Here is a 25,475-nt window from a genome sequence, read left to right as displayed (position 1 = left end):
GATTCGGCTCCACCTTCCCCACACGTACCCCTGCTCCTCTATGGTCGTGCCCCTCTCCCCATCCCTCCATGCCACCACGCCATCACCCTTTCGCCTCATGACGCATCGTCGCCCTCCGCTCCATGTCAGCTCCCTATCGTCATCCATCCCACGCAGCCTTGGTGGCTCCCCATCGTTGTCCGCCCCATGCTGGATCTACCCGTTGCCCTTGTGGCCGTCGGTGCTAGGTGCCACCCTGCTTTGCATGTGTGAGAGTGCGGCATAAGAAGAGAGAGGTGATGGTAATTTCATTGTATTTTCAACAAGGTTGATGGTATTGTCATATGGTTATACCGTGGATGGGGCGAAGTCAGGATAAGCCACTTTTTTTAAGCTCATGGTCTCCTGTTCATTTTGCCGAACGGCTTCTCTATGTCTTCACTGGTGAAGCCAGTTTCATTCTTGCAGCTTTGGCATGAGCCGGTGGAAGAGCTGGTTGAAAAGCCGTGTCAAAGGGTACATAAAGAAGTGTAGTGGGGGATGAGGGAACCGTGAGTGCAAAGTGCTATGGTTGGTTATCATTTCCATGTCATCATAGTTTTTCTCTCAAGGGCTAGAGTATTTACCCTAGAAAAAAGTAGATTATTAGTCTTGTAAAAAGTTTACGTATCCAGTTTTAAATATGATGCTGGAAAAAAGTGGAGATTTTTATGAAGTCTTCTATCTCCTTGACTAAAACAAGTTTTATAGGTGTCAAATTCGTACCGCTTGAAATGCCCTTAGCTTTCTTATTACGGTGGAAAGCTTACTATTGAGCTGTACTTTTACAAGTACACGTGAATATATACCAGCAAAACAGATTTAATACAGCTTCATAATGCTATTTTTTTGATTCGTTAAAAATGCTAATTTAACATATAATAATCAAATTGTTTTAAGTTAGACGCCCTAACCATCGCTCACAAATAATAATAAGAAAAAAAGAAGAAGTTCGAATACTTTACGACTGGAGTGAGCTTTGGGCTTTGGACACAATAAGGGCGATATCAAACAAAAAAACATGCGAGCTTTCGCACACGCGCCACCTTGCCGAAAACCCCCCTGCTCCTCGGTGGGAACAGCGCCACCAGTCCCCTCCCCTGCCGCTGCTCCTCCGCCTACTACCGCCGCCCCAGGGCTCCTCCCCTCCTCTCCCATTCAGGTGGTGGGGGATGGGCGAGGTCTGATTCCTTACTGTGTTGGTGAGCAGAAGGGAATTTGATTTTCTTTTGGGTGGGTTCCATTGCCCTAATTTCTCAATCGGGCCCCAATTCCTCTTTTTTCTATTCGGAATTTTTGTGCTGCATGGAGCCTTACTAATAAAATCCTCCGTGAGGTTCGTTTAGGTCCTTCTTCAGTGTGCGTGTTGTTTTGTTTCCGAAAATTCCGGGAGTTCTTCTGAATCCCCAATGGCTGTAACACCCTAATTTTCATCATTTGCAAGTTAATAAAAATTAATTAGAATTTCTCTAGAATTTGTTTGAGTTCGTTTAAGGCCTTAAGGTTTCTTTGTGAATTTATTTGGCATTAAAATCTTTTTCTAAAATTAACTTAATGAACCATAGGTTTAAGTGTGTTGCATTTATAATGGTTGAATTTCTTATTCCTTGAGTGTGAAAAATTTTTAAAATATGTTCAGATGATGATTAGGTTCCTCTGAAAATTTTTCACATTTTAATGAAATTTATTCTCATTTTTCCTAGAGCTTAATCCAATTTTGGATGGTTCTACAAATCTTTTCAGGAGCTCCAAGTATTTATTTGGGTTCCTCATGTCCCAAATCATCTCCAAGAATTTTCTGAATTTTTCCAAATTTTTAGAGTATTTTTCGTGATTTAATTAGGATTTCAGGATTTTTTTGGAAATGTTTTCAAATACGAAATTAATTCCCAAAATTAGAAAAAAAGGAAAATAAATCCGGACACCAACCAGGCCTATAAATACTTTCCGGTGATCACCTTGGCGTCATCTTTCCAACACCGCAAACCCCATCTCATTTTATCAACCGTAGCTCCCGCAGTCTGACGTCGAACATACGCATGTGTTCAACTCCGGCGACCGGCAAAACTGTCAGTCCTTGACCGTTTCGCCGGTCCTCGGCCAAAGGTGAGCGCACCAACGTGTTCATCTTATCGTCCTTGTTCCATTTTGCCGTTCAATCGCGAGTTTGGAGGTCGTTCTCGGTGAATCTCTCTTTTCCCCTTTATTTCTCTCTCATGTTCCTGGCGTGCTCCATGGCTGGCCATGGCCGTGCTCCTGCTCGCCCAACCCCGCGTCCTCCGCCCACGCCACCTTGTGCACCGTCGCCGCCAACCGTGCGCCGCCGCTAGCCGCGCGTGTCGGTATTTTAACCCGGCAACCTATCAAGGGAGTACCCGAGATAGTGTTTTGGTTAGTGGGTGTCGTCGAAATCAAGGAGTCGATGGTGATGTAGGAACACGATTTAGACAGGTTCGAGCTGCCTTCCTATGTGTTGTATGCTTGTATTCGATTGAACCTCTTTGAAGGAGGTCCTTGCCCGCCCTTATATATCGGGGAAGTAAGGTTACAGGGTAGTCTTTTGTACAAGAGTACTAGTCGGATGCAACTAGAGAGTCCTACTCTAACTCGGCAGAGTAGTCCTACTACCTTCCGACTAGTTCTTCAGGAGTCCATGTAGTCTACGTTCCCTGTGTAGTAGTCCTCATGTCTTGATATGTGACCGAGTATGTCCTTTGTGTGAGTTCGTACAGGGCTCCCCATAGGCCTGGGGATGTATGGCTGACAGCATGCCACCGCCGCCGAGCGCCGCCCCTCCCGCGCCGCCACTGCTCCACGCCACCGCACCGCTCACTGTCCCGCGAGCCGAGCCGCGCCCTGGCCCGGCCGTCGTCGCCGCCTAGTGCCGCCCCCTGGCCTAGCCGCTGCCGCCGAGCGCCCCCCCTCCCTCTCAACCTGAGCGCCACCGGCAAGTCCGGCCCACAAGTCGATTCAATCGGACGGAGGTTGAAGAAGATGAAGTCACTTTTGCAGTTTACAGTTTAGCCCTCGAGGAAAAAGGAAATCCTAATCTAAAAGTTTGTGTCTTGTAGGTTTTGCGAAAAAGTCCTTAGAAAGTTTAGACTCTCGCGATCCAGTCGGTCTTCAAGCTTTTGCGCATTAGCCCTCGAGTTTCTGCTCGTTTTCTCGCTAGTTAAGTCCTTGGAAGTTTTAAAACCTCATTAGCAAGTCTCGAGAGCTTCGTTAAGCCGTATCTTTTGCATTTTAACTCCGTTTTGAGTGATTCTTTCGTTCACGCGTTCGTCTTAACGTGTAGATTAGGTTTGTACCACTTTTTAGTACATTTTTATGTTTGGTGTACTGTTTCTCATTAGATGTATTTGTTTGCTTGTTTAGTTGCTTTGGATGATTGTGTGACGCTAGAACGAGCACAGTTCGAGGAATCTCAAGAAGAAGACTTTGAAGACTCTGAGCAGCAACAAGTCTTAAGGAAGGCAAGTTATGCCCTTGATCACATTCTGTCCTATACAACATGTATATACAAAACATGAACATTTGCTATGCATGCTTGAGTCTTAATTTGATGGGTCCTAATTAAGGATTTACCTAGTTTCCATATTGTCCCTTGTCAACATGGGTTTTACTTTATTGTTGGGTAGCTATGCTAGTTGCTATACCGGTTTATGGTGGGAAGTAATGAACAATGATGAACCTGATTTAATACATGTTATGCACCTTTGTTAATTACAACAACTCACACGCCTTAATTGGAACATGGAGTGACCATCCAGGAAAACAGTACAACCATAAGACCAACGGGCTCTGATCTTGGCTAATTAATTAGAGACTCTAGTTTGTGATAGTCTTACCGAAAGGGCAAAAGGGGCTCATAGGCTGCGCGATGGCTTGTCCAGTCAAGGGGACACCACTTGGGGGAGGGTTCATCCCCTTATGAGGAAACGTATCACTTATTAGGGAATCTTTGTAAAAGTCTCGTAGCGTCCTTATGCAGTCACACCTCGATAGTGTGATAAGTGCCTACTTTTGCACAGTATGGTTGGGTCTAAAGTTCTCTTAAACTTTTACGCGACTTATAGTGAAAGTGTACAACCTCTGCATAGTGTAAAACTGGTATATCAGCCATGCTCACGGTCAAGAGTATCCACACTGTAGTTCTTTCTCTAGGCTAGCTTGAACAGATTTGGTGCCATCTCTTTGCTCTGCATCATTTGTTATGCTAGGTTCTTGCCTGATTTTCATTTTGATTCTTGTCTGATTTTTGCATTTTTTATGAACAACGCAGCAAGGAGAGCTGCGTTCATTTCATTATGGATCTGCCCCTCATAGCCTCGGTGCGGACCGTTGCAGAAGAGGCCACTGCGCTTCTTGTCCTCGAACGGGAGCGCGAAGAGCTCCGGCAAGGCGTGGCCGAACAGCGCGCGCCGCCAGGGCTCCGTGCCGAGCGCGTCGTGCGTGACCAGGACGCAGCCGTGAGCGGCCATGGACGCCGTCACCGCGGCCCTGGCCCGCGTCCACCCCGCGGAGGTCATCCACCTTGGCGATCTCCATGAGCTGCGTCGTCGTTGTCGCTTCGCCGTTGCCGGAGCCCATGAGCTTTTGGCAGAAATGTAGTTCTTGGTGTCAGCATGTGACGACGCCCTTGGGTTTTATATTGGGCAGAAATCCTCAATGATTCAAAACTTCATATGTTTAACTTAAAAATGAAATTAAACTAAAATTGTAAAAAAGTTATTTGGCACTTATTATAGGCACCTTTATTATATTTTTCAATATTCATGTTGGGCACCATACTTTTCGTGAACCCATGTTGGATTCAAGGATTATAACCTAAACACACGCACGCGCAACCTGTGTTTCATTCCATAGGATTCGAGCTGCTTGGGCATTCTAATCCTTGCATTCTTCCTGTCCCTATGTTTCAAAAATCATGCGTTCCAAAGGAGCCTGGAGTTAAAACGTGAACCTTTGCACAATTCTGAATCAGTACCATGCAATCTGCTTTGCACTAGTAGGAAAAATCTCATTTATCTAGCAAAGGTTCTTCTGTGTAGAATAAGGATAAGACCTGAGTCCGTATGAAAAAAAAACACTTATTAACATACGACTTAGCATCATTCACATACAAAAGATATTGAAGCTATATACTTAAGGTAGACTGCTAAAATAAAAAAAATAAAGAGGTTTTTCCTTGGCCAAAAAAAAATCAACAGTAGGCAATTTAATTTTCATCACAAAGTTGTGCTTGTAAGCGTTAAACTGCGCCTCACATATATCTTATGACAAGTGTACATATCGTTATTAATCATTTAGCACTTCCTTGCGTTGAGCTACTGAGTTTTTTTATATTTTAGTTGTAGTGTGTGTCGCTTTCCGTTTGATCCCTAGTGATACAACTCCTGTAATTAATTCTGAATACCGAATTTCTTATTATCTATATGTTAGGGCCTAGCCTAGGATCACTAGAGCACATCTAGTCGGGTTCGAGAGAGACATGAGTGGGTAAGGGGTTCCTGATGAGTGCCTAGTGTGAGAGAGAGGGAATTGGGGTACCTTCACCCCTAGGGGTGGGAGCAGCGGAGCTGCTGGCCATCGCGGGTTCGGTTGATGTAGTCTGCGCAAGGCAGCGACGCGCAGTGCAGTCCGGTCGCCGGTGAGGTAGCAGTGGCGCTTCCCGCCGCTACTGCGCAACCTAGATCGGTAGGTGTGTCGGTGGGGCGGCTGGCTGCGGCGAACCTCGTGAGCCGAGCCGGGTCCCCCCACCCTGTTTATATAGCGCAGCGCGACAGGGGCCCACTACCCATTGATAGGGTAAGCGCCCCCGATCAGGGCGCAGATCAAGGTCCTGATTGGCCTTTGGGCCAATCGGGAAAGAGATCAATCTAACATTCTCCCCCTTGATCTCATCATTTACTTTTAGCTTTATACTTTTCACTTTTATTCGTTTCATCGTAGATTAATATGTAGAGCATGTTTCATCGTCACAGCTTGATTGCCGATAGAATCAACAGCTACAACACACCTCTCCATTTTGAAACAATTCTGTTTCTTTTGGGCCTTATCCAATCCAGGAATTATAGGCTTTCCCTTAAACCCATGCCGGCTAAGTGTTCCCTGAACACATTGGGAGGTAAGCCTTTCGTGAGCGGATCCGCAAGCATATCTTTTGTTCTTATATGCTCGAGACTTATAGTGTGATCCTGGATTCTGTCTTTCACAACGTAAAACTTTATCTCAATGGCTTTGGAAGCATTGCTTGATTTGTTGTTGTGAGCGTAGAATACTGCTGGTTCATTATCGCAGTACATCTTTAGTGGTCTGTGAATACAGTCAACCACTCTCAATCCGGGTATGAATTTCTTTAGCCACATTGCCTGCCCCGTGGCCTCATGACATGCTATGAATTCTGCGTGCATCGTCGATGACGCAGTTACTTTCTGTTTTGAGCTTCTCCATGAGATAGCTCCTCCTGCGAGAGTGAATACGTATCCAGACGTGGATTTTCTATCATCTTTGTCTCCCGCAAAGTCTGCATCTGAATACCCTTTTATCTCTAGGAAATCAGATCTTTTATATGTAAGCATGAGTTCTTTTGTGCCTTGCGCGTAGCGCAACGCCTTCTTTACCATTTTCCAGTGTTCTATACCTGGATTACTTTGATATCTCCCGAGAACCCCGGTGACAAAAGCTAAGTCAGGGCGAGTGCACACTTGGGCATACTGTAAGCTTCCGACAGCTGAAGTATATGGAACCGCTTTCATTTGATCGATCTCGTACTGGTTCCTGGGACATTGAAAATTCCCAAAACTGTCGGCCTTGACTATAGGAGCAGGTGTGGCTTTACTCGCATGCATATTGTACTTCTTTAGAACCTTTTCTAAATATGCCTTTTGCGATAACCCTAGAACCCCATTCAATCTATCTCGGTGAATTTCTATGCCCAAAACATATGTCGCTTCACCAAGATCCTTCATATCGAAGTTTGAGGACAAGAACTTCTTTGTCTCTTGCAGTAGACTGATATCACTGCTTGCAAGCAAAATATCATCCACATACAGGATTAGGAAAATGTATTTCCCATTTTTGAACTTTGCATAGACACAATTGTCCTCTATATTCTCTTGAAACCCAAATTTCTTTATTATATCATTAAACTTTAGATACCACTGTCTAGAGGCTTGCTTTAATCCGTAAATGGATTTCTTTAGACGACATCCCATATGCTCTTTGTCTTCCATGACAAAACCCTTTGGTTGTTTCATGTAGACGTTTTCTTCTAAATCCCCATTTAGAAATGCCGTCTTTACATCCATCTGATGTAACTCTAAATCAAAATGCGCAACTAGTGCCATTATGATTCTGAAGGAGTCTTTACATGAGACAGGAGAGAAAGTCTCATTATAATCTATTCCTTCTCTTTGTGTAAAGCCTTTTGCCACAAGTCTCGCCTTATATCTTTCTATGTTCCCTTTGGAGTCACGTTTAGTCTTGTAGACCCATTTACAGCCTACTGTTTTGGCTCCTTTAGGAATCTCCTCAAGTTCCCAAACATTGTTGGAACTCATCGATTTCATCTCATCTTCCATGGCCTCTAGCCACTTCGATGAGTGAACACTTTTCATGGCTTCTTCATATGAAGTGGGATCACCTTCTATATGAACTTCTTCTGTGTTATAAACTTTATAACAATCAGGGATAGCTGATTTTCTGACCCTTTGAGACCTTCTAGGCCCCTCACTTTCAGGCATATTTTGTGCCTCTGCTTGTGGCACACTATTCTGAGGTGGCTGCTGTAACTCTTCCTCGTGTGCAACGATGGGTTCAGTTGGCTCCTGAAGGACAGGTTCCAAAACTTCACTCATCGTTTCCACTGGTGGAATCACAGCAGGTGCCTGCACCACAATATCAGGGACTGTAGCGGGTGCATGCACCACAACCTCAGGAACTATCGGTGCGGGAATAATAGGTAGTGAGAAGTATGGTTCCTGAATCATCGGATTAGGTGCACACACCCGCTTCTCCTCAAGATCAATTTCTCGAGCTACCATGCTCCCCCTCACCATCTCATCCTCTAAGAAAATCGCCTGTCTCGTTTCTACAAACTTTGTGAATCTGTCTGGACAGTAGAAACGAAAACCCTTTGATTTTTCCGGGTAGCCAATGAAGTGGCAACTTACTGTTTTGGGATCTAGTTTCCCGATGTTTGGGTTAAACACTTTGGCCTCAGCTGGGCTCCCCCACACACGTAAGTGGTTTAGTGAGGGTACTCTTCCTGTCCATAGTTCGTACGGTGTTTTGGGCACCGACTTACTTGGTACTCTATTAAGAATGTGAATGGCGGTCTTCAGCGCCTCCATCCACAGTCCCAATGGTAGGGTGGAATAGCTCATCATGCTGCGCACCATATCCATCAGTGTACGGTTATGCCTTTCAGCTACTCCATTTTGCTGAGGTTCGCCCGGCATTGAATACTGGGCTACTATGCCATTTTCCTGCAAAAACCTTGCAAAAGGTCCAGGAACTTGGCCGAATGGGGTATGCCGACCATAGTACTCCCCCCCACGGTCGGATCTTACTATTTTGATTCTTTTGTTATGCTGATTTTCAACTTCAGCTTTAAATATCTTAAATTTATCCAACGCTTCTGATCTTTCTTTGATAGGATAAATATAACCGTAACGGGAGTAATCATCTGTGAATGTTATGAACAAGTCATAGCCATCCACACTTTTCACAGGAAAAGGTCCACAAATATCAGTGTGGATTATCTCTAAAACTCCTGTGCTACGCTTAGCGCCTTTTTTAATTTGCTTTACAAATTTTCCTTTAATGCAATCAACGCATTGTTCTAAGTCTGAGAACTCTAATTGAGGAAGAATTTCATTCTTAACTAGTCTTTCTATTCTCCCCCTCGAAATATGGCCTAAACGACAATGCCATAATTTCGACGATGTTTCATGAGTTCTCTTTCTTTTCTTTGTTTCTTTCTCTGACGAGGATACAGTCATATTCACATCACACACAGAATTAACTTTTTCACGTAATGATAATAAATACAACTCATTGTGAAGGATGGCAACACCAACACATGCATTATCGAACCAAATGGCACACTTTCCATTACCAAAATGACATTCATAACCATCATGGTCCAAACGTGAAATACTTATTAAGTTTCTGTGTAATGAGGGAACATAAAGCACATCTTTAAGTACAAGCATGAAACCATCAACTAGCTCTAAAGAGACATCGCCAACAGCTTCAACTTCTGCTTGGACTCCATTTGCGACTTCAACGCATCTTTCGCTTCTTTGCGTAGTCCTCGTCGAATGGAATCCCTGTAAAGAATTTGCAACATGAACAGTTGCACCTGAGTCAATCCACCAAGTAGATTTCGAATACTGTGTATACAAGGATTCATTTACAAAAGAAATAATATTCTCACCTCTTTTTGCCATTATTGACTTTAACCAGTCGGGGCAGTCTTTCTTGAAGTGCCCCTTTTTCTTGCAATGTAGACATTGGTCTTTGTCTACTGGGAGAAGCTTTTGGTGATTCTGCTGCATGGGAGCTTTTCCACGTGCCTTGAAAGAGGGGTTAGCAATCTTTTTTCTGTTATCCTTCACATAGTGTAATGAGCCACCATGTGAGGATCTAAGTCTGTCCTCTTCCTGCACGCACATGGCGATCATTTTCTCCATGTCCCACTGTTCTGGCTGCATGTTGTAATTGACAACAAAAGTGTCAAACTCTTTAGGCAGAGAAGCAAAAACCAAATGCATAATGTGCCCAGGCTTGAGCTCAAGATCCATAGGCTTCAGCTGCGCTGCCAAGTTATACATCCTCATGATGTGATCTCTTATGCCAGTCCCTCCGCCATTGTACCTCTCTGTGGCCAGCTGCTTGAACAGCTGGGTAGCATATATCTTTGAGGAACCAGTGAACTGATTCCTTATCTTGTCGAGATACTCTGAAACGGAGTCACACTCTGCGATCGAGCCCAAGATTGCAGGCTCAATCGTATTCTTTACCAAAGCCATACATTTCTTGTTGGCAGTGGTCCACTGTTTGTTTTCAAGGGTGTATGCCAACTCCAGTGGAGCATAGTCCCTTTCCTTTTGCTGCCATGCAGCATCATCATCACCATCAGCCCTCACTGGCTTCTGTGGAGCTTGTGGCTGCGGTGTGGTCAGCACCCAGTCAACTTCTCCACAAACGAAGGAGAACTCAATCTTCTTCCTCCATTCTGTGTAGTTGTTGCCTTTGAGAATGGGTATCTCTTTGAGACACGCCATTAAGTTGAATGATCCTGAAATTCACAATCCATAAGTGAGATCATAACGACAATTGCATGAGTCATTTCCAACGTTGGTCAAAAAATAAAACATACAACTGTTGATGCAATTTAAAACTATATCACCGTTTGGCAGAAATAGAAATAAAAGCATCAAAATAACTTTTTAAATCATGATACAGTTATTAACAACGTTGGTCAGAAAATAACAGCACCATGATCTAATTAACTTTATCATGCTCTCACAAAATTTAATTATCTCGTTGGTTCAAATTAAATTTAAATAGAGCAATAAATATGACTTTTGCAGCGGAAACTGTGAAATAAATCTATTTTCAGAAGCAAAACACTGTACAAAACTTTATTAATCTCTAATACAAATTATCCCGTTGGTTCAAATTGAATTAGAGACTAAAACTGTGCAAAAACCATTAATTAAATGCTTCTGGAAATAGAAAAAACAAAATATCAGAGGTTACTGTGCGAAACGCGAAAATCGGCCCGTGCGCGAAAACGGCCCACAGCCCGTTCCCGCGCGCGGCCCGCTCGCGCGACGCCGGAGGCCCGCGAAACGCGGCGCAGACGGCCTGCTAACGCGACGCCGGCGGCCCGTTCGCGCTACGCCTTCGGCCTGCCAGTGCGGCCCACGAAAACGGCCCGCTAAGGCGGCTTGACGCCGGCCTCGCACGCGGCGCGCGCGGGCAGGCCGCAACCTGGGCCTGGGCCGCGAAAGCGGCCTGCCGCCGCGTCCCGCCTGGGCCGTTTGCGGCCCAATCTACCGCGGATCCCCGCCGGCCGCTGTGAGCCGTTGATTTGGATCGAACGACCACGAGTGAAAATCGGCGGATCAAAACCCGGCGGAGCGCCGGCTCCCCCGGAAACCCTAGTCACTTTCCTTCTTTCCCCCGCGCGCTGTCTCCTCGCGCTCTCGCCGCGGCGGTGGCGGCGGGGCTTTCTCTCCCGCGCCCGGCGATGGCCGGCGGCGGCGGTGGAGGGATAGCCCCGCCGGCGCACGGCCGCGGCAGCCCCCCTCCTCCCCTCTTTTGCTAGCCTTCCCCCTTCTTCTCTCCAAAAAGACCCGAAAAAATCGAGATCTAGATGAAGAAGAAGAAAGGCCGGCGCCACCGCGGGCCCCCTCGCCGGCGCGCGCGTCCACCCCGAGGGTTGGGCGCGCCGCCGTCGAGCGGTCCTGTAGTGGTGCTTGTGCGCCCCCCCGGGCCCCGAGCGGAAGCTCCGGCGGCTCGGGTGAGCCTTTTCTCCGGCGAGCCCGAGGCTCGGCCGGCCTTTGCCACTCGTCGGCGATGGCCGGCGGCGGTGAAGGCGACAGCAGGTAAGTGGACCCGTGTCTCCCTTGCTTTAGATCTAGGGTTAGGGTTAGGGTTTTGGTTCTTTTTCCTGTTGCTTTTCTTTCTTCTTCTTTTTCTCGATCTAAGTCTTTTCCCGATCTAGAGTAGGTTCTAGGAGGTGTCTGATACCATTGTTAGGGCCTAGCCTAGGATCACTAGAGCACATCTAGTCGGGTTCGAGAGAGACATGAGTGGGTAAGGGGTTCCTGATGAGTGCCTAGTGTGAGAGAGAGGGAATTGGGGTACCTTCACCCCTAGGGGTGGGAGCAGCGGAGCTGCTGGCCATCGCGGGTTCGGTTGATGTAGTCTGCGCAAGGCAGCGACGCGCAGTGCAGTCCGGTCGCCGGTGAGGTAGCAGTGGCGCTTCCCGCCGCTACTGCGCAACCTAGATCGGTAGGTGTGTCGGTGGGGCGGCTGGCTGCGGCGAACCTCGTGAGCCGAGCCGGGTCCCCCCACCCTGTTTATATAGCGCAGCGCGACAGGGGCCCACTACCCATTGATAGGGTAAGCGCCCCCGATCAGGGCGCAGATCAAGGTCCTGATTGGCCTTTGGGCCAATCGGGAAAGAGATCAATCTAACACTATATTGCGCCTAGATTTGGCATTTTTATTTTCTTCTATGTGCTAATAAAAAAAACAAATCAAATTAATTAATCCTACAGTGAATCAAGAATCAGTTACTTTCAGTATTTTTCTTCCTTTGATGAAGGGGACTTATCAACAGCACTGGCAATTAGTAGATAGCACCATTCTAACTGACCTCGTGCGACACCCAAACACAATTAGTTAAAGTATTTTTTAAGGACCAGCTGATAAAACTGCTAAGGATAAATAAGGCAATATGATTAGGTAGCATAAATCATTTCCTAGGGTCAAAAAAGAAATATTGCTATGCTCAATTTAAAAAGGGTCCAGTTTCAACTTATATATGAGACTAATTTGTTTTGAGGAATATAACAGGACCAGCTAGAAGGTCTCCAACCTTGTTTCCTCACCTCCTTGGGTGCCATGTTGTCGTCAAGTTGTTTCCATATCCTTGTTCGCCACTCGCCACACGACACGCATCATCGTTATGTTACTTTCAACCTTCTCTATGGAAATATTTGATTTTTTTTCCTCTTAGAACATTAGACACGAGATCCTTGAGCTAGCCTTTCTCAGTCTCTTCTCATCCTCTGTTCTAACCGTGCCGAGCTGAAATGGGGGATCGGCGTCGGCACCGGCGAAGGTGCAGTGTACTACGAGGGGTGCCCCGGCTGTGCCATGGACAAGAAGAACGAGAGCCGCAAGAGCGTTCCCTACAAGGATCGGAGCTGCTCTTCGTCGGCATCACCACCTTCGCCTCGGGTATGTACAATATACATCATCGTCTATGCGGCCAACGTACCTGCTGATGCTACGGCATGCTACTAGCTCCTCCATTTCTTAATCTCTCCATCTCCACGGATGGTCTTATTTTACTGCAACTCTTGTTGGATTTGGATCGGATATCCTTGCTTCTCTATTTTTCTATTGCTGAACATTCCTCCTTCTCGACCGGTTGTGCCAGCTATGTAGATGCTTCTTCTGAAACGTTATGTACTCATGTAACTGATATCTCAATATCACTTCTCTTGTCCTTTCTCAGCTCTGCCAATAACATCCTTGTTCCCATTTTTTACTTCATGGTAAGCTGCCATGCCATTCTATTCACATATTCTCTTCCCCTGAATGAAGTATATGCTTTGTTGCAAATAAAACTACTGATTTCTAAAACAGATAAGAGACCTGCATGTTGCTCAAAAAGAAGAAGACATTGGATTCTATGCTGGTTTTCTTGGTAAACTTTATCACAGTCAAGTGTCAACAATGAATGTTCCTCTTTTCCCAAAAATTATCATATATATGGTGCGTACCTGATCTTTTCTATTTAGGTGCGTCATATATGATTGGCAGATGTATTGCGTCAGTCTTCTGGGCATCGTAGCTGATCGTATTGGACGAAAGCCTGTAATTGCATTTTCAATATTTTCGGTGTAAGTACCAAAGAAAGGGAACCAAAATGTACTCCAAGAGTAGACTGGCACTATGTTACATCTAATGTATGATCGCTAACCCATTTCCAAACTTGTATTTCAGCATTGTTTTCAACACTTTGTTTTGGACTGAGTGTGAAATATTGGATGGCTATTGCTACGAGGTTCCTTCTTGGTGCCCTGAATGGATTCCTTGCACCAGTAAAGGTACTTAGCTGCATACAAGTGGCAATAAAAGAAATATTTCACTATCAGTTGCTGCCCTGATTTCAGCAAAGGTCTAGTCAATACACTGTAATTGTTGCGTTCTGCTACAGGCCTACTCCATTGAAGTTTGTCAACCTGAACAGCAAGCTTTGGGTACGTATATCAATTGTAGGTTCCAGAACGTGCACCATGGCAGTTGGCACCACCACAACCTGGATCGCACCCGCTCGCCCACCTCAGGTCCTCACGACCACCGCTCGCCGGCCGCCACTCCGGCACCGGCGACCACCCACCGCTCACCCCTCTCCAACCTCTCCCCGCAAGCCAAACCCTTCTACCCTGGCGCCGCGTCGGGAGGAAGGGGAAAACACGTCCGCTGGAGAGATGATTCGGACTCCGACGCCGCATCCCCTTGCGCCTCCCCGCCGCGGCCATCCTACTGGAACGTGCTCCTCCACACTCCCTCGCCGGTGTCATCCCCGGCCAATGGCTGCGCCGTGTCTTCGCCACCAGCAGTCAGCTTATCACCCCCGCGCCGTCACGAGAAGGTGACTGACCGCCTGGGAACTCAGACCGGGGAGCGTCATGGCCGCCGTCCCCAGCGACGCCGCGGCCAGACAACGCTGCTCCATGGCCTTCCCCCGCGGCGGTCGGAACACGTCAAGAAGCAAGGCTGGCTCCAATCCGTCCTGGCCCAGCCAGCAGCTGCGCCTGCCCCGAACACCGACGAGGAGGGCTGGACGACGGCAGAGAGCAGGCGCACCAGATCCAGGCGCAGGCGGCGCCAGCGTCTGGCCCAACGACAGTGGACGGCGGTTGAGCAGGCACAGCCGCCAGTGAAGCGCATTCCGCTGGAACTGGCGGGGAGGTGCCTCAACTACATGTCGTTCACCCATTTGGTTGCGCAATGCCGCCGGCCGACGCGTTGCTTCCGCTGCCATGGCTTCTGGCATCTCGCCCGCGACTGCAAACGCCCGCGTAGTCCTGTAAGCTCGGTTTCATCTGGAGAAGGAGGTGGACGACGCATTGTCCGGCAGCGACGCAGCTCACCGCCAACACCGCGAGGACGGGACGCCTTCGGCTGTACGCCTTCCCCGTCTGCTTCAGCCGCCGGCCCCACTAGCCGCGGCCGTTCGCCGCCGCGGGAGGTCGGCCGTACTCGTGCGTGCCCCGACGCTGGTAGCCCTGCATGCACCCAGCGTGGTGGGCTCGCACCGCCGCACCGGAATGCGAACCTGCCGCGGCCGCCCTTAAGGGAGGGGCCGTCAGGTTCCAGAAGCGATGACGGAGACGGGCGGGGAGCGCTCTTCTACGTCGACGAGGACACGCCGCCTGGGCACCCCGAATCTCACCCGGCGGAACAAGTATGCTTCCTTGACAGGGACGCCGCGCTAGACGCCGAGGAAGGCCGACTGAGACTATAGCTGCTGGCGGCGGCGCCGGGTGCTCCACCAGATGCACCGATCGACGGACTACGCCGCGCAATTGCTGAACTGACGGTCGCCGGAATGGACAACTTCAACATCAAACAATTCTGGCCGGAGAGCTTCATCGTGACCTTCACGACGCAGCGGGCGCGGGACGCCGCCATGAGTGCCGGCAGTGTCCCCGTCGGTGAGCTTCGCTTCTTTCTCCGACCGTGGACGCGTCTTGTTCGGGCTGACGCGCGGACGCTTCAGTTCCGCGTCACGCTCGAGCTCGACGGCGTGCCGGCACACGCCTGGAGCGCTCGCACTGCTCGGAAGCTTCTTTCCACGTCCTGTTGGATCGAGCGTGTGGAACATGTGGAGGAAGAGCGCACGGACATGAGCAAGCTGAAAGTCCAAGCATGGACGGATGATCCCAGCCGCATTCCACGAAAGGTGAAGCTGCTGATCGCGGAGCACGAGCAACAGATTGTTTACGATGATCCGGTAATGCAGAGAGTGTTCGGTAATTTGCCTCCATATCTCCGGCAAAAGAAGGTCCTTGCCTACGACATCATCGTCCGTCTACGTCATATCGCCGACTTTCGTTCGCGTTCTCCGTCGACGGGGCCATCGCCGCCGTCGAGTGACGGCGATTCGGGCCACGACGGCGACCCCGACCGCGACTACGGCGACTCCCGCAGCTACGGCCCTCGCCTGCATGGGTTCTTCACCAGGCTCGGCGTTGAAGACGGTTGCAATCACCCGGAGGACGGCGCGCCGGCGGGGGAACATTTCCGGGGAGTAGCGTCTTGGCCGCCGCCGTCGCGCACGGCGCCCCTGGCAGGCGCAGCCTCCCCACTCGCCCCCACGAAAAAGGTCACCGGCGGCAACGAAGACGAGCCAACGGCTCCTGGCTCGAGCCCCGAGGGCGGGGAACGAGACTAAACTTCTCGGCGCCAATTTGAAATGCGCCGCTCAACCGCCCGTGACCCCGCCTGCGCCACGACGCAACGCGTCCGCGACGTGCACGACCGACGCGCCACAGGCTACACCTACGCCGTGCCCATGCCCTGCGACGCTCACGTCGTCACTGTGCACGCGTACAGATGGGTCACGGGGACCTACGGAGGATAGCACAGAGCTACCACCGGAACAGCTCCTGCCGCCGCGCCGTTGCTTCGATAACCGCACGGAGGACCCGATGCTGTGTGAAGCAACCCTCCGACATCAACCGGCCCCAGCCTCTAACTCGCGCTCAACCGGGTTCGCTGGCTCACCTCGTGTGCTGCCCGGGACAGCACAGTACTCAACGCCGGTCCGAACCTACTGCCGTCGTGCACGTCGTGGTGCAGACCATATACCGCATGCTGAAGCCGGTCAGCCATCACCACAGGCGCTAACCGAGGATGTTTCCTGGACCCCCGTGGCGAGCCGGGGCCCGACCGCGTCGCCATCGCGAAGCGCTTCTAGGAACACACCTCGGAGACCAACCGCTGCTCAAGCAACGCAACCCCAGCAGCCCCGTCACCACCACCCGGAGCAATGCTAGCGGCGCCAGGCTCCTCCACGATTGCCAAAGAGAAGATTGCGGCCTTCATAAACACCGTCCGTCTGGCAATGCAGCTTCCCCTCGTGGACAAGCCGCCAGCACTACGGGAAATAGTAAAGTTGCCGAGTGTTTTATGGTCGTCGAGTGCATTATCTCAGGCACTCGGCAAAGGCGGTGTTTGCCGAGTGTCTCCGTGAAAACACTCGGCAAACATTATACACTCGGCATAAATCCTATTTGCCAAGTGTCGAACAAAAAACACTCGGCAAACTCGCAGCCAACACTCGGCAAACAACTGACACTCGGCAAATCTTAACCACGTAACCGGCACGTGCGGCGTCCGTTAGGGGGTGTGCCGGACGTTAGTTTTTTGCCGAGTGTCCGCTGTCGACACTCGGTAAAGATTGAATATTTACCGAGTGTTTTCTGAGACACTCGGCAAACATGAAGATTTGCCGAGTGTTTTTCGCGACACTCGGCAAACATGAATATGTGCCGAGTGTTTTTTGCGACACTCGGCAAAACCAAAATAATTTTTTCCCTCCTCCACCCTCCAAACTTTTTGTACTCCCCACGTATGATATTTGGCACTGCATGTTAGAAGGTGGTCTATTTCTTGACATGTTTGCTATATTTAATGAATTAATTTTATTTAGAGTAATTTGTTGATTTAAGTTAAATTTGAACTGCAAGTGATTGGAATAATGGAATAATATGAGTGGAAAAATCATATTCATGTTAATGAGTCCGAATTGAGGTCTCAACCGGGAAATGAAAAGAAATTTCAAACATTTTGTTAAGAAAACATGACCACAAACGTGTGGCCGAATGATTTTTTAATTCTCAAAAATACAAACGAAGTTTGAAAATCATGAGATTTGCCAAGATTCGGCAAAGTGGGCAATTGCACCACCTCCTGTCGCTTGTTTGCCGAGTGTTTTGGCTAACACTCGGCAAGGGTCTACGTATTTGCCGAGTGCCGCGACCATGACACTCGGCAAAGGTCCACGTATTTGCCGAGTGCCAAGGCGCCGATACTCGGCAAACCACCTCGAATTTGCCGTGTGCCTCAAGGCCGACACTCGGCAAAGGTCTACGTTTTTGCCGAGTGTCTGCCGTCTGGCACTCGGCAAACGCGCCGTTAACCTGGACGCTGTCACCGCCGTTGTCGCCAAGTGTTAATTTTCGCTGAGTGTGTTTTTGGCCGTCGGCAAAACGTTTGCTGAGTACACAAAATTTGTCGTGTGCCATATGCCGAGTGTTACACTCGGCAAACTATTTGCCGAGTGTTTTTGGGTCTTCACCGAGTGCCTGTGGCACTCGGCAACTTTACTGTTTCCCGTAGTGCAGCCAGAGCGCAGGCCGAGAGCACAGCGCCGACGCCAAGATGAAGCGGCCGCGTCGCCAGCCAGGCGTTGAACATCACTGTTTGGCCTTAAAAAAGGGTGAGGTGTTCGCCATGCGCAAATTAGGGATAATTGATCGCGATGCCGACGCTGACCATATCGCCGCAAAGGATTTCGACAAGTTCTTAAAGACTACGATGCAGCCGCAACACTTTGCGGCGCTCAGAGACATCTTTCCAGTGGCTAACGATCTTACTGATGATCAACTCATGCATATCGTGTCCAGCGCTGGAACGGTGAGCACGTGACCATCGGCGTGGCAAGCAACACAATCGGTCGTGGTCACGCTCCATGAATACAGCGAATCTCAACATACTGGTGTGGAACGTGCGCGGCTTGAACGCACGCTGCCGCCGGGATGCCCTGCGCTTGGTAGTGAGCGACGCGAACGCCTCGATCATTTGCGTCCAGGAAACGAAGCTTGATGTAATCTCACATTTCCTTGTAGCCGAGATGCTTGGCAACGCGTCCTCCACGTTCGTGTATCTGCCGTCCACGGGGGCTAGCGGGGGAGTTCTGATCTTAGACGCGGCCGACAAGAGCAACACAAACATCAACCGGCGCTTCCGATGCTTCGTCGATGACCTTCATCTCAAGGACGTGTATTTGCACGGCCGCCGTTACACATGGAGTAACGAACGTGAGCGTCCCACTATGGCCAAGCTGGACCGGGTGCTAGTGTCAGTGAAATGGGAGTTGCAATTTCCCTTCTGCTTCCTCCAAGCGCTTTCATCAGACGCATCCGATCATTGTCCGTTGCATCTCGCCACCAACGCGACATTCACAGCAAAACGCCGTTTCCATTTCGAGCCTTGGTGGCTAAAGCTGCCTGGTTACTTGGACACCGTCGCCAAAGGATGGACGTGCCCAACCACGGCCTCTGATCCGTTCGTAAAGCTCGACCTTAAATTCAAAAGCACGGCGAGAGAACTACAAAGCTGGAACCGCCGGAGCGTTGGACTCATTAAGACGCAGATCCTAGTCGCCAAGACGATCGTCCTCTGGCTCGACAGAGCACAAGAGGAGAGGACCCTCACGCACGACGAGAGCGCACTCAGGAAGCAGCTCAAGGGGAAGATACTGGGTCTCACGTCCCTGGAACGAACGATGGCGCGATCACGCTCCAGGTTGCTGTTCCTGAAACATGGCGACGCCAACACGAAGCTTTTCCATATGCAAGCGAGCTTCCGCACTAAGAAGAAGTACATAGCCAGGCTGGAACACGACGGCGCGGTGGCGTTGACACATGAAGAAAAGGAGAGCTTCCTATTTGATTACTTTCAGCGAATCATGGGTACACCGGCCGTGCGCTCTGAGCTCATTGACCTTCAGGCCCTGGGAATACAGCCTGCAAACCTTGCTCATTTGGACATGCCATTCTCCGAGCAGGAAATATGGAATACCATAAAAACGCTGCCTAATGAAAAATCCCCAGGGCCGGATGGGTACACTGCAGAATTCTTCAAAACGGCCTGGCCAGTGATCAAAGACGACGTGGTGGCAGCCTTCAATGCTATTTACAGGGGAAGTTGCAGCCAATTTAGACGCCTGAATGGAGCACTGATCGCGTTGCTGCCTAAACGACAGGAGGCCGCGACGCCAGCTGACTATAGGACGATTAGCCTCATACATGGTTTTGCTAAGCTGGTGGCCAAGCTTCTAGCAAACCGGCTAGCGCCAGAACTGCAGAACCTGGTGGGAGTGAACCAAAGCGCTTTCATAAAGCATAGATCCATCCACGACAATTTGAAGTTCGTGGAACAGGCAGCCAAAACGCTTCATCGAAAGAAAAAGGCTTGCCTGCTTCTGAAGCTAGACATTTCGAAGGCGTTTGATACAGTGAGCTGGCCTTTCCTTCTACAGGTGCTTCAGGCAATGGGGTTTGGGCTTAAATGGCGTGACTGGATTTCAATGTGTTATGCCCTAGCCTAGGATCACTAGAGCACATCTAGTCGGGTTCGAGAGAGAGACATGAGAGACTAGGAGTTCCTGGTGAGTGCCTAGTGTGAGAGAGGGGGAATTGGGGTACCTTCACCCCTAGGGGTGGGAGCAGCGGAGCTGCTGGCCATCGCGGGTTCGGTTGGTGTAGTTCTGCGCAAGGCAGCGATGCGCAGTGTAGTCCGGTCACCGGTGAAGTGGCAGTGGCGCTTCCCGCCGCTGCTGCGCAACCTAGATCGGTAGGTGTGTTGGTGGGGGCGGCTGGCTGCGGCGAACCTCGTGAGCCGAGCCGGGTCCCCCCACCCTGTTTATATAGCGCAGCGCGACAGGGGCCCACTACCCATTGATAGGGTAAGCGCCCCCGATCAGGGCGCAGATCAAGGTCCTGATTGGCCTTTGGGCCAATCGGGAAAGAGATCAATCTAACATTCTCCCCCTTGATCTCATCATTTACTTTTAGCTTTATACTTTTCACTTTTATTCGTTTCATCGTAGATTAATATGCAGAGCATGTTTCATCGTCACAGCTTGATTGCCGATAGAATCAACAGCTACAACACACCTCTCTATTTTGAAACAATTCTGTTTCTTTTGGGCCTTATCTAATCCAGGAATCATAGGCTTTCCCTTAAACCCATGCCGGCTAAGTGTTCCCTGAACACATTGGGAGGTAAGCCTTTTGTGAGCGGATCCGCAAGCATATCTTTTGTTCTTATATGCTCGAGACTTATAGTGTGATCCTGGATTCTGTCTTTCACAACGTAAAACTTTATCTCAATGGCTTTGGAAGCATTGCTTGATTTGTTGTTGTGAGCGTAGAATACTGCTGGTTCATTATCGCAGTACATCTTTAGTGGTCTGTTAATACAGTCAACCACTCTCAATCCGGGTATGAATTTCTTTAGCCACATTGCCTGCCCCGTGGCCTCATGACATGCTATGAATTCTGCGTGCATCGTCGATGACGCAGTTACTTTCTGTTTTGAGCTTCTCCATGAGATAGCTCCTCCTGCGAGAGTGAATACGTATCCAGACGTGGATTTTCTATCATCCTTGTCTCCCGCAAAGTCTGCATCTGAATACCCTTTTATCTCTAGGGAATCAGATCTCTTATATGTAAGCATGAGTTCTTTTGTGCCTTGCGCGTAGCGCAACGCCTTCTTTACCATTTTCCAGTGTTCTATTCCTGGATTACTTTGATATCTACCGAGAACCCCGGTGACAAAAGCTAAGTCAGGGCGAGTGCACACTTGTGCATACTGTAAGCTTCCGACAGCTGAAGCATATGGAACCGCTTTCATTTGATCGATCTCGTACTGGTTCCTGGGACATTGAAAATTCCCAAAACTGTCGCCCTTGACTATAGGAGCAGGTGTGGCTTTACTCGCATGCATATTGTACTTCTTTAGAACCTTTTCTAAATATGCCTTTTGCGATAACCCTAGAACCCCATTCAATCTATCTCGGTGAATTTCTATGCCCAAAACATATGTTGCTTCACCAAGATCCTTCATATCGAAGTTTGAGGACAAGAACTTCTTTGTCTCTTGCAGTAGATTGATATCACTGCTTGCAAGCAAAATATCATCTACATACAGGATTAGGAAAATGTATTTCCCATTTTTGAACTTTGCATAGACACAATTGTCCTCTATATTCTCTTGAAACCCAAATTTCTTTATTATATCATTAAACTTTAGATACCACTGTCTTGAGGCTTGCTTTAATCCGTAAATGGATTTCTTTAGACGACATCCCATGTGCTCTTTGTCTTCCATGACAAAACCCTTTGGTTGTTTCATGTAGACGTTTTCTTCTAAATCCCCATTTAGAAATGCCGTCTTTACATCCATCTGATGTAACTCTAAATCAAAATGCGCAACTAGTGCCATTATGATTCTGAAGGAGTCTTTACATGAGACAGGAGAGAAAGTCTCATTATAATCTATTCCTTCTCTTTGTGTAAAGCCTTTTGCCACAAGTCTCGCCTTATATCTTTCTATATTCCCTTTGGAGTCACGTTTAGTCTTGTAGACCCATTTACAGCCTACTGTTTTGGCTCCTTTAGGAATCTCCTCAAGTTCCCAAACATTGTTGGAACTCATCGATTTCATCTCATCTTCCATGGCCTCTAGCCACTTCGATGAGTGAACACTTTTCATGGCTTCTTCATATGAAGTGGGATCACCTTCTATATGAACTTCTTCTGTGTTATAAACTTTATAACAATCAGGGATGGCTGATTTTCTGACCCTTTGAGACCTTCTAGGCCCCTCACTTTCAGGCATATTTTGTGCCTCTGCTTGTGGCACACTATTCTGAGGTGGCTGCTGCAACTCTTCCTCGTGTGCAATGATGGGTTCAGTTGGCTCCTGAAGGACAGGTTCCAAAACTTCACTCATCGTTTCCACGGGTGGAATCACAGCAGGAGCCTGCACCACACTATCAGGAACTGTAGCAGGTGCCTGCACCACGACCTCAGGAATTATCGGTGCGGGAATAATAGGTAGTGAGAAGTATGGTTCCTGAATCATCGGATTGGGTGCACACACCCGCTTCTCCTCAAGATCAATTTCTCGAGCTACCATGCTCCCCCTCACCATCTCATCCTCTAAGAAAATCGCCTGTCTCGTTTCTACAAACTTTGTGAATCTGTCTGGACAGTAGAAACGAAAACCCTTTGATTTTTCCGGGTAGCCGATGAAGTGGCAACTAACTGTTTTGGGATCTAGTTTCCCGATGTTTGGGTTAAACACTTTGGCCTCAGCTGGGCTCCCCCACACACGTAAGTGGTTTAGTGAGGGTACTCTTCCTGTCCATAGTTCGTACGGTGTTTTGGGCACCGACTTACTTGGTACTCTATTAAGGATGTGAATGGCGGTCTTCAGCGCCTCCATCCACAGTCCCAATGGTAAGGTGGAATAGCTCATCATGCTGCGCACCATATCCATCAGTGTACGGTTACGCCTTTCAGCTACTCCATTTTGCTGAGGTTCGCCCGGCATTGAATACTGGGCTACTATGCCATTTTCCTGCAAGAACCTTGCAAAGGGTCCAGGAACTTGGCCGAATGGGGTATGCCGACCATAGTACTCCCCCCCACGGTCGGATCTTACTATTTTGATTCTTTTGTTATGCTGATTTTCAACTTCAGCTTTAAATATCTTAAATTTATCCAAGGCTTCTGATCTTTCTTTGATAGGATAAATATAACCGTAACGGGAGTAATCATCCGTGAATGTTATGAACAAGTCATAGCCATCCACACTTTTCACAGGAAAAGGTCCACAAATGTCAGTGTGGATTATCTCTGTAAAGAATTTGCAACATGAACAGTTGCACCTGAGTCAATCCACCAAGTAGATTTCGAATACTGTGTATACAAGGATTCATTTACAAAAGAAATAGTATTCTCACCTCTTTTTGCCATTATTGACTTTAACCAGTCGGGGCAGTCTTTCTTGAAGTGCCCCTTTTTCTTGCAATGTAGACATTGGTCTTTGTCTACTGGGAGAAGCTTTTGGTGATTCTGCTGCATAGGAGCTTTTCCACGTGCCTTGAAAGAGGGATTAGCAATCTTTTTTCTGTTATCCTTCACATAGTGCAATGAGCCACCATGTGAGGATCTAAGTCTGTCCTCTTCCTGCACGCACATGGCAATCATTTTCTCCATGTCCCACTGTTCTGGCTGCATGTTGTAATTGACAACAAAAGTGTCAAACTCTTTAGGCAGAGAAGCAAAAACCAAATGCATAATGTGCCCAGGCTTGAGCTCAAGATCCATAGGCTTCAGCTGCGCTGCCAAGTTATACATCCTCATGATGTGATCTCTTATGCCAGTCCCTCCGCCATTGTACCTCTCTGTGGCCAGCTGCTTGAACAGCTGGGTAGCATATATCTTTGAGGAACCAGTGAACTGATTCCTTATCTTGTCGAGGTACTCTGAAACGGAGTCACACTCTGCGATCGAGCCCAAAATGGCAGGCTCAATCGTATTCTTTACCAAAGCCATACATTTCTTGTTGGCAGTGGTCCACTGTTTATTCTCAAGGGTGTATGCCAACTCCAGTGGAGCATAGTCCCTCTCCTTTTGCTGCCATGCAGCATCATCATCACCATCAGCCCTCACTGGCTTCTGTGGAGCTTGTGGCTGCGGTGTGGTCAGTACCCAGTCAACTTCTCCACAAACGAAGGAGAACTCAATCTTCTTCCTCCATTCTGTGTAGTTGTTGCCTTTGAGAATGGGTATCTCTTTGAGACACGCCATTAAGTTGAATGATCCTGAAATTCACAATCCATAAATGCGATCATAACGACAATTGCATGAGTCATTTCCAACGTTGGTCAAAAAATAAAACATACAACTGTTGATGCAATTTAAAACTATATCACCGTTGGGCAGAAATAGAAATAAAAGCATCAAAATAACTTTTTAAATCATGATACAGTTATTAACAACGTTGGTCAGAAAATAACAGCACCATGATCTAATTAACTTTATCATGCTCTCACAAAATTTAATTATCTCGTTGGTTCAAATTAAATTTAAATAGAGCAATGAATATTACTTTTGCAGCGGAAACTGTGAAATAAATCTATTTTCAGAAGCAAAACTCTGTACAAAAATTTATTAATCTCTAATACAAATTATCCCGTTGGTTCAAATTGAATTAGAGACTAAAACTGTGCAAAAACTATTAATTAAAAGCTTCTGGAAATAGAAAAAAAAACAAAAAAAAAACAGAGGTTACTGTGCAAAACGCGAAAGTCGGCCCGCGCGCGAAAACGGCCCACGGCCCGTTCCCGCACGCGGCCCGCTCGCGCGTAACAGGCGGCCTGCTCGCGCGGCGCCTGCGGCCTGCTCGCGCGGCCCACGAAAACGGCTTGCCGCCGGCCTCGCTCGCGACGCGCGCGCGCAGGCCACAACCTGGGCCTGGGCCGCGAAAGCGGCCTGCGGCCGCATCCCGCCTGGGCCGAATCTGGCCCGGACAATCCCGACCGTCCGTCCAGATCCGACGGCCAGGCGCCATTTTCGGCGGAACAAAACCGGCCGACGGCCGGCCCCTGGAAACCCTAGCCCCATTCTTCTTTCGCCCGTTCGCTCTCGCCGCGGCTGCGGCGGCGGCGGGGTCGTCTCTCCCGCGCCCGGCGATGGCCGGCGGCGGCGGTGGAGGGATGGCCGCGCCGGCGCACAGCCGCGGGCAGCCCCCTCCTTCCTTTTCTTTTCTAGCCTTCCTCCCTTCCTCCCTCCAAAAACCGAAGGGTCAGATCCAAATGGAGAAAAGGGGCGGTGCCA

At 48.7% G+C, this 25,475-nt stretch overlaps 1 pseudogene; it reads left to right on the top strand.

Moving 5' to 3' along the window:
- Positions 1–12,854: 12,854 nt before the first annotated feature.
- LOC101783189 overlaps positions 12,855–25,475 on the top strand; it is a 19,445-nt pseudogene continuing 6,824 nt past the window's right edge.

This window comes from Setaria italica, chromosome VIII (genome assembly GCF_000263155.2).
Source record: "Setaria italica strain Yugu1 chromosome VIII, Setaria_italica_v2.0, whole genome shotgun sequence".
Classification (NCBI taxonomy): Eukaryota; Viridiplantae; Streptophyta; class Magnoliopsida; order Poales; family Poaceae; genus Setaria; species Setaria italica.
The sequence above is the reverse complement of the archived record's forward strand: the minus strand, read 5'-3'. Positions and strand labels throughout refer to the sequence as shown.